The sequence below is a fragment of the Myotis daubentonii genome, chromosome 3 (genome assembly GCF_963259705.1).
Source record: "Myotis daubentonii chromosome 3, mMyoDau2.1, whole genome shotgun sequence".
Classification (NCBI taxonomy): Eukaryota; Metazoa; Chordata; class Mammalia; order Chiroptera; family Vespertilionidae; genus Myotis; species Myotis daubentonii.
Genome location: NC_081842.1, coordinates 111,166,648 through 111,175,788, shown reverse-complemented (window position 1 = coordinate 111,175,788; position 9,141 = coordinate 111,166,648). Strand labels below are relative to the sequence as shown.

At 39.2% G+C, this 9,141-nt stretch overlaps 1 pseudogene; it reads right to left on the bottom strand.

Moving 5' to 3' along the window:
• Positions 1–6,849: 6,849 nt before the first annotated feature.
• Positions 6,850–7,771, bottom strand: LOC132229356 (triosephosphate isomerase-like; annotated as a pseudogene).
• Positions 7,772–9,141: the final 1,370 nt, after the last annotated feature.

Genomic DNA, 9,141 nt, shown 5'->3' with positions numbered 1-9,141 from the left:
CAGTGTTGGGTTGCCACGGCAACCCAGCGCTGACTGCAGGACTGACTTCTGGTTGGTTGAGCCTCTAGTCATGATGGAACCAGGGTTTTTATATATTAAGATTAGTGTGTTATTTTCCATATGAGCAAATGTAAACCTACTTTGCCCAAATATATATGTCTAGTTAATATCCTTCACCACATATAATTACAGTTTTTTCTTATGATAAGAACTTTTAGCAACTTTCAAATACAATGTTCTTAACTACAGTTGCCATGCTGTACATTACATTCCCATGACTTGTTTATTTTATAACAATTCTGTTTATTTCTCTCCATCTCCATCATTATTCCTTTAATCAAAGTTATTATCAGCTCTTAATAGATAATGTTAGTATAAGTAATAATTGCTATTTCAGCCTCCTGTGGCCATTTCAATAGATAATGCTTCCTCAAAGAGTTTCCAGAAATTAACAAGGCTTGTATGGCCTAATCCCTGCTTATTGTTGTTTCAGGTTTATTTCTCACATTTGTCTCTTCTACTAATCTTTTAAGCATCAGTCATTCAGAACTTCTTTCAGTTCCCTGATCATGTACTATGATTTCTTGCCACTCCCTTCTGGCCTGCAAAGTTTCTGTTGAGAAATCAGCTGACAGTCGTATGGGCACTTCCTTGTAGGTAACTAACTGCTTTCTCTCACTGCTTTTAAGATTCTCTCTTTGTCTTTAGCCCTTGGCATTTTAATTATGATGTGTCTCGGTGTGGGCCTCTTTGGGTTCCTCTTGTTTGGGACTCTCTGTGCTTCCTGGACTTGTAAGTCTATTTCTTTCACCAGGTAGGGGAAGTTTTCTGTCATTATTTCCCAGTGGCTCAGCCTCCCCAGTCACCTGAGCTGGGCACTCTAGATGCATCCCTGTGTGGGTTGTGTGCACAGTTTTGTAGTTGAGCCTTGATTGCTGTTAGCATCTCTGGGAGGAGTTGCCTCCAAGCTTTCTCATATACTGTTTCCTCTTTCTAGAACACTCTCTTCATTATTCATCTCCATTCATGGGGCTAATCCTCATGAAGATTTCAGATATCTCCATATATATTAACTAGAGGCCCAGTGAACAAATTCATGCACATTGAAAGGAAATTAATTAGAAGAAATATTTTAGAGGCCAGGGAGGGACCGTAGGAGGTTGGCTCCAGGGTGTGTCCCGCCCATCTCACTCAGTCCTGATGGGGGCCAATTGGGACCATCTCACTGACATGTCATCCTCTGGACTCCCAACTCCTGTAGGAGCATTTCTATATTATACTACTTTTCATTCCTGCACTAGTAGGATTTTCCTCCTTAAACGTAAGGAAATATTTTGCTATATCTTTTTACCAAACATTTAGAATATTACCTGGAAAATAGTAAGAACCAATTACTGTTTATAGAGTGAAAGAGGGAAAGGACAACCATAGTTATTCATATGTTGCTTCAATGACATGATGAGAATAAATTTGGCCATGTACCTAAATTCCTTTAAGTCAATTCTCAGGGAGGATTAAATCAAATAAAAATTACATATTAGTATCTTTTAAATTCCATGTTCATTAGGTAGAATTTTGTAGAGTCATCCCTTCACAGTCAATAAAAATAACTACCTTTTAGAAATGAGTAGTAAGTCACAACCCAAGAGAAATCTTACCGATTTGAATAAACCAAATAGCTTTTCTAACTTCATTCCTTAAATAGAAATTCTGCTGCCAACTATATTCACATTAGATTAAATGAAAGGCTTTGTTTATTCAACTACACACATGTTCCTCTGCATGAATTTGATGTTAGCCAATTTTTGTTTTGGAAAAAATTTAGTTTATTTTGGTTTAATTTTTAAATAGTTAAATATTTCAATTTTTGCAGAAAATACTTTAACAATTATATTTGAACTAGAGGCCCGGTGCACAAAAATTTGTGCACTCCGGGGGAGGAGGGGCCCCTCAGTCCGGCCTCTGCCCTCTCGCAGTCTGGGACCCCTTGGGAGATAATGACCTGCTGGCTTAGGCCTGCTCCCAGGTGGCAGAGGGCAGGCCCAATCCCTAGGTGCAGCCCCTGGTCAGGCTCAGAGCTGGGCCGATTGGGGATTTGGGGTGCTGCCCCCTGTCATGCACAGAGCAGGGTGGATCGGGAGGTTGTGATGCCACCTTCAGTCATGCTCAGGGTAGGGCCAATTGGGGGGTTGGGACACCGCCCCCTATCACACACAGAGCTGGGCCCGTGAGGGGTGGGGGGTTGGGGCGCCGCACCCTGTCACACACAGAGCAGGGCCAATCAGGGGGTTGGGGAGCTCCCCCCTATCAGGCACAGAGCAGGGCTGATCAGGGGGTTGGGGTGCCTTCCTCTGTCACGAACAGAGCAGGGCGTATAGGGAGGTTGTGGCCCCGCCCCCTGTCACACACAGAGCCGCAGGGTGATCAGGGGTTTTGGGCGCTGCCCCTTGTCACGCTGATCCCGGTGCTGGGAGGCATATTACCCTTTTACTATATAGGATAGAGGCCTGGTGCACGGGTGGGGGCCAGCTGGTTTGCCCTGAAGGGTGTCCTGGATCAGGGTGGGGGTCCCCACTGGGGTGCCTGGCTAGTCGGGGTGTGGGGCTGAGGGCTGTTTTCAGGCTGGCAGGTGACTGAAGCTCCCAACCGCTCCTTTTTTTCTTTTTCTTTTTTAATTCTGGGCCAGCTTTAGCTCTGAGGCTTGGCTCCAGCTCTAAAGCCTCCGCTGCTGAAAGCAGGTATCTGGTTTGTTTGGGTTCTATAATTGAAACACTGTTTCAACTCCAGTTCTGAGATCCCGGCTGGCTGAAAGCAGGTTTCTGGAGTTTGTTTACATTCTATATTTGTAACAATGTTTCAAACTGCAAGCTCAGAGGCCGGCAGCAGCAGGCGGGGAATTTTGGAGTCCTCCGTCACTGAAGCAAGCAAGCCTCATGTTCGCTTCTAGCTGCCTGGCTGCTGGCCGCCATCTTGCCTGGCAGTTAATTTTCATATCACCCTGATTAGCAAATGGGAAGGCTAGCAGATGTACGGCTAATTATCATGTTTCTCTTTTATTAGATAGGATGTTCTAAAACAAAAGCAAAATACATAAACAAATACATGAAATAAGATGTCTACACTCTTAGAGAAGTTTAACAATTCAGATAATAGTTATGCCATAAATTCTTAGAGGAATAAAAGAGAACCAAATTTGTGATTATGTTAAGTCTAGATTTTACTTAATGTAGAATAGCATTTGTTATTTACTCTTTTGTTGTCATTAATTTATCTAAAGAGCTATGTTATGTTTTAAAATTATTACACAATCCAATTTTAAGCTTATAATGTTCCAAAATAAAGAAGATGAAAACAGCATATTAAGTGCTTGTGAAACCTTTATGCATAACTTTGAGAATCATTAAGTAGCTGTCACTCCCTCTTCCCCAGTATCAATTACTCTACTCTGGATTTACTTACTCCACTCTATAAAACGAGCCCCAAGTGCATGGTTCATTGCAGGAGAAAGCACACATTCTTCACTGTGGTCAGTGGGATGTAGTTAATTTGAAATCACTTAAGCTATTACATCTGTCAAGTGTAGTTGTTTTATTTTCAAATCACATCAGTGTTTTAGTATGCATGTCGATTACTGGGTCAAATTGGAAATTAATTCAGGAGCATTCTGTTGCAATGCTCTTCATCACTATCATTACATGCAATCCACTATTGGAAGTTAATAACTTCCCATTAAAATTGACTGCCAAAGATATCACACTTAATATAAACTATAAGAAACTTGTGCCAAATTAGAGATTATTGTTTATAGTTTCTATAGTATGGAGACTTTCAGTTATGGAAAATATTTCAGGAAAATTGGAACTTGAAAGCAAAAAGAGACTGAAAGAAACCTTGGGAATACTCTAGAAGAACTGGTAATAGCCTAATGGGGCTTTTAAAATTATTTTACTCTGTTTTCTTTGTTATAACCAGGATTTCATATATATGATATGGAAAGAGAATATCGATGTATTTATGTATTTATAGGTATAATTATTTAAATGTAAATATTGCATTGGAATGAACAGTCTAGGTTAGACTTGGGAAAAAGAGAAATAAGGATGCTGAAACAATATCTTATTCTACTCCATTAATAAATAGCCAGGCAATTATAAAAAGTAAAAGAATTAAGATGAGCATTTGGGAGATATATTATCACAATAAAATACTTACTGCATTAGTAAATAGTATTTTTACCACATGTAAGCATAATTTCATCATTCTTTATACTGCAATACTGAGCATTTGAAAATTTCCGACTTACTTGGAAGTTTTATAAATAAGGTAAAGCCTGATTAACAATATCTCAGTTTCAAAGATACAAGATTTAAACAAACAAACAAACAAACAAACAAACAAACAAAAAAACAGATCAGACACTAAAAATTTATTTCCTCAAAAAGGAAGAACTATATACTCTGGTAACAGTGCTTTAAAGGTACACCTCTCTCATGGAAGCTGTAGAACAGCAAGAAATATGGCATCACATTTATTTACCAGCATCTAGAAAAGAGTAACCTTCATATAACTGTGAAAAAGTAGAAGCCACATGGGGAAAAAACAACAACAACAAAACAAAAACAAAAAAACAACAAAAATGAAAGCAAAAAAAAGTATAGCCAAAGAAGACTCAGAAATGTGTATATAAAAGCAAGCTACATAAAACCTGCTGACCATGGCAGAAACGTAAAAAGCTGTTGCTTTGAAACACTACATAATGTGGTATCCAAGATAAGAGCAAAGAAGTGTTGCTGGTGGAAAGTAGTAATATCTTTTCTCTCTGGGGAATGTGGATCAACACATATTTCAGAAATATTCTGCTTCTGGTATATTATTTTTGATTTTTATAATACATGTAACTTAAAAATCATATATTTCTAATTTAGTAAACCATAAGCTGTGGAGCAACAAAATTGATATTTTTAAATAAAATTTATGAACAACAATAACAAAACCCTTGCCCCAGCTGGTTTGGCTCAGCGGATAGAGCATCGGACTGTAGACTGAAGGGTCCTGAGTTCGATGCCGTTCAAAGGCAAGTATCTCGATTGCAGGCTCCTGGCTCTGGTTGGGGGCATATGGAAGGCAATCAGTTGATGTGTTTCTTTCACATCAGTGTTTCTCTCTATCTCTCCCTCTCCCTTCCACTCTCTAAAAATCAATGGAAAAAAATATCCTCAGGTGAGATTTAAAAAACAAACAAAAAACAAAACCCTTTACTTTCTCAGTAAGTTCTTAAACACTTTGTGTTCTACTTGTGGCTTCTATGGGGTAGATGTTGTTTTTAATACCCTGGATTATTCTGGAAACAGTGCTTTGAAGGTACTTCTTAGCTAAAAGTTGAAAGAGTCAACTGTAATTTTGCTTTTTTGAATGACTTTGTGGTTATTTTGACACTGAAGATTATGTTCTAGTGGAAGAGAAACAGGTTCAAGAATAAACATCTTTCAGACTATCTTGACTCTGTTGTTAATGATTGAGTTGCTGGGTTAAAATTGGCTAAGTGAAAAATACTTTATTTTTCAGGTCAACACAGTTCTATTTGAGGGCCTGTAACATGATTTTCTATTCGCATTGTTTCTGTGGAAACTAATTTAATAGGAAGAAAATTGGTATAACATTACTAAAAGGTTTCATAATCAAGTTTTAAAAACACAGCATTAAACTGTTAAAAACCTTCTTTTGTTTGATAGTTTTACTGTGCTGACATGCATATGATCACGGGACACATTTTTTCAGAACCACAAAGTGTACTTTAGGGTATTATGCATATACATCTAGTAGTATTGCTGAATATGAAGGTTAACCCAAGTTAAGTTGTTTTACCCGTGGCTCAGTTATTCTGAAATGAACTTAATGCTATTCATCAGAATCACCTGGGAGTCTTTACATAAAAATGCCTCACCCTGGCCAGGTTGCTCAATTGTTTGGAATGTCACACCCTACACCAAAAAGTTATAAGTTTGATGGGCACATACCCACGTTGAGGGTTCCATCCCCCAGTTAGGGCACATACAGGAGGCAACCAATCAATGTTTCTCTCTCACATTGATGTTTATCTCTCTCTCCCCCTTCCTCTCTCTCTAAAATCAATAAAGACATATTCTCGGTGAGGATTTAAAAAAAGAAGACAGAGAAGGAAAGAAAGAAAGAAAGAAAGAAAGAAAGAAAGAGAGAGAGAGAGAGAGAGAGAGAGAGAGAGAGAGAGAGAGAGAGAGAGAGAGAGAGAGAGAGAGAGAGAGAGAGAAAGAGAGAGAAAGAGAGAGAAAGAGAGAGAAAGAAAGAAAGAAAGAAGAGAGAGGAAGGAAGGAAGGAAGGAAGGAAGGAAGGAAGGAAGGAAGGAAGGAAGGAAGGAAGGAAGGAAGGACTGATGTGAATATTGCTGTTACTTTTCTCTCCAATTTTCACCTCTACTTATATCTCTTCATCCATTGTATCATGTTGTCTATATTTTGTAGCTCTATAGTCTTTCCTACAAGCCAAATTAAAATAGCAATATTCTAGAAAGTTTTAAAGTATGCGATAATTTTTTTTTATGTCAGATGTTTATTCCCACCCCCAAGTGTGACTGCTCACATACACAACACACAGGTGTTGGCACCAGGGAGGAGAACAGCACCCCTGGCCTCAGGGGGAGGATAGGGCTCTTTCCCAGCCCTTGTCCCCATATATTAGATGGGAGAGGAGGATGGCTTCTCTTTTTTGCTTTCAGTGGGTACTGAGGGGACCCACGAGCAAACCTCACCCCTTCCACCTCTCAGCCAAGGAGAAGCCACCTTGGTGAGATGTTTTGTTCCAATTATCATAGTAAGTGGAAAAGGGATTGTTCCAACCATTACAGGTGTAAATGGTAAAGAGGAAGTACAGTTTGGATTAGGCCACCAGAAGGGGCAGGTTATACTATCGGTAGCATGTGTGGGGGTGGGGAGAGGGATGAGCAGTTATTGGTCTTCTGAGCTTCTTAGTCCTTGGCATAGCAGGAAGGGTAGGGTGATGGATTTAGGGCTTATTGTTTGGCATTGATGATGTCCACGAATTCAGGCTTGAGGGATGCACCACCCATGAGGAAGCCATCACGTCAATCTGGCTTGCCAGCTCCTTGCAGATTGCCCCAATCACAGAACCTCCATAAATGATGTGGGTGCTCTGAGCCACTGCATCAGAGACATTGGACTTAAGACATTCTTGGAGCTTTTCATGTACTTCCTGGGCCTATTGGGGTGTTGCAGTATTGCCTGTACCAATGGCCCACACAGGGTCATAGGCCAGAAAAACCTTGTTCCAAGTCCTTCACTTTATCTGCGATGACCTTGGTTTGTTCAAAATCGACCTTCTCAGTGATGCCAGCTTACCTCTCATCTAGCTTCTCCTCAATGCAGGTGATCACTCCAAGTCCCTCAGCCAGGACATGGGCCACTTTCTGCCCAATCAGCTCATCTGACTCACCAAAAACATGCTTTCTCTCTTAGTGCCCCAGGACTACTCATGTGGCTCTTTGATCATGCCAGGGCTGATCTCTCCAGTGAAGGCCCCAGAGGCAGCCACAACAATCTTGGGATCTATCTAGCTTTTGCCTGACAAAGTCAATGTAGGCAGTGGTGGGTGCACAAACCACCTCTGTGTCGGCTGGCACCTTGGCCGCCTTCAGAGTGGTGATGAGTTCCCCCAGAGTCGTCTTCTGCCCATTCATCTTCCAGTTTCCCCTCACGAAAAACTTCCTGGAGGATACCATGGCACAGGATCACCAATTTATGATAACTATTTTTTAATATATATTTTGTTGATTTTTTACAGAGAGGAAGGGAGAGAGATAGAGAGTTAGAAACATCGATGAGAGAGAAACATCGACCAACTGCCTCCTGCACATCTCCCACTGGGGATGTGCTCGCAACCCAGGTACATGCCCCTGACTGGAATCGAACCCGGGACCCTTCAGTCCTCAGGCCAACGCTCTATTCACTGAGCCAAACCGGTTTCGGCTATGATAACTATTTAACAAGAATATTTGTCATGTTAGATGTTCTAATTGAAAGTATATCAGTCCATGAAATAAGATAATGAAATACAAAATAATATGGAAAAAAAATAATTTATCTAACAACTCAAGGCCCTCCCTCCTTCAAAATTCAAATGAGTATTTACCATATTTTTGTACTTTCCCTATTTTACAAAACTTAGATAACTTATGTTACTTAAATTTATTTATATATTTACTGTAACATAATTGCAATTGTTTACCTTTTTTTAAAAAAAAAATCACAGAACCTCATTGGTAGGAGGGATCTTAGTGATAATTGACTATGACTTTCCAGCCAGTGCTGGAATAGTCTCTGAAATATTTCTTACTCTTTGCTTTACTTACCTCATTGTACTATATGTTTTTCTTATTTCTACCTCTGAGCATTATAATCTTCACTCCTATTTCTTTTCTAGCTTTATCAAATGCAAGTAATGAATGTTGTTCACTGACAAGTAAATAAATCAGTCTTCCAGAACATTAAATGTTTTGGTCTTCATTTGTTTTTGTTTTTTGTGTTTTTTTTGTCCATTATCAACATGAATAGACTTTAATTTTTAAGTGCTTTATTTATTTATTTATTTATTTATTTATTTATTTATTTTTAAACAAATTTATTTATTTTTTATTAAATTTTATTGGGGTCACATTAGTCAACATGAACATATAGATTTCATGTGTGGATTACTAAGTTACAAAATTGTATATAGAACCATGTGCCCACCAACCAAAATGAAATCTTCTCCTGTCCCCTCATATTAGAACCCCTTTTCCCCATCACACTCCCTCCCTCTGGCAACCACCACACTGCTGTTCGTGTTCATAAGTTTCAGTTTTATATTCCACATATGAGTGAAATTATATAGTTCTTAGCTATTTTGTCTGAATACACTTCACATAATGTTCTCAAGGTCCATCCATGTTGTTGTAAATGACGCTATTTCATCATTTCTTATAGCCATGCAGTACTCCATTGTGTATATATAAACATCTTTTTTATCCAGTCCTTTATCTCAGGGCACTTTGGCTATTTGTTTCCAAGTCTTGACAACTGTGAATAATGCTGCAATGAACATAGGGGTGCA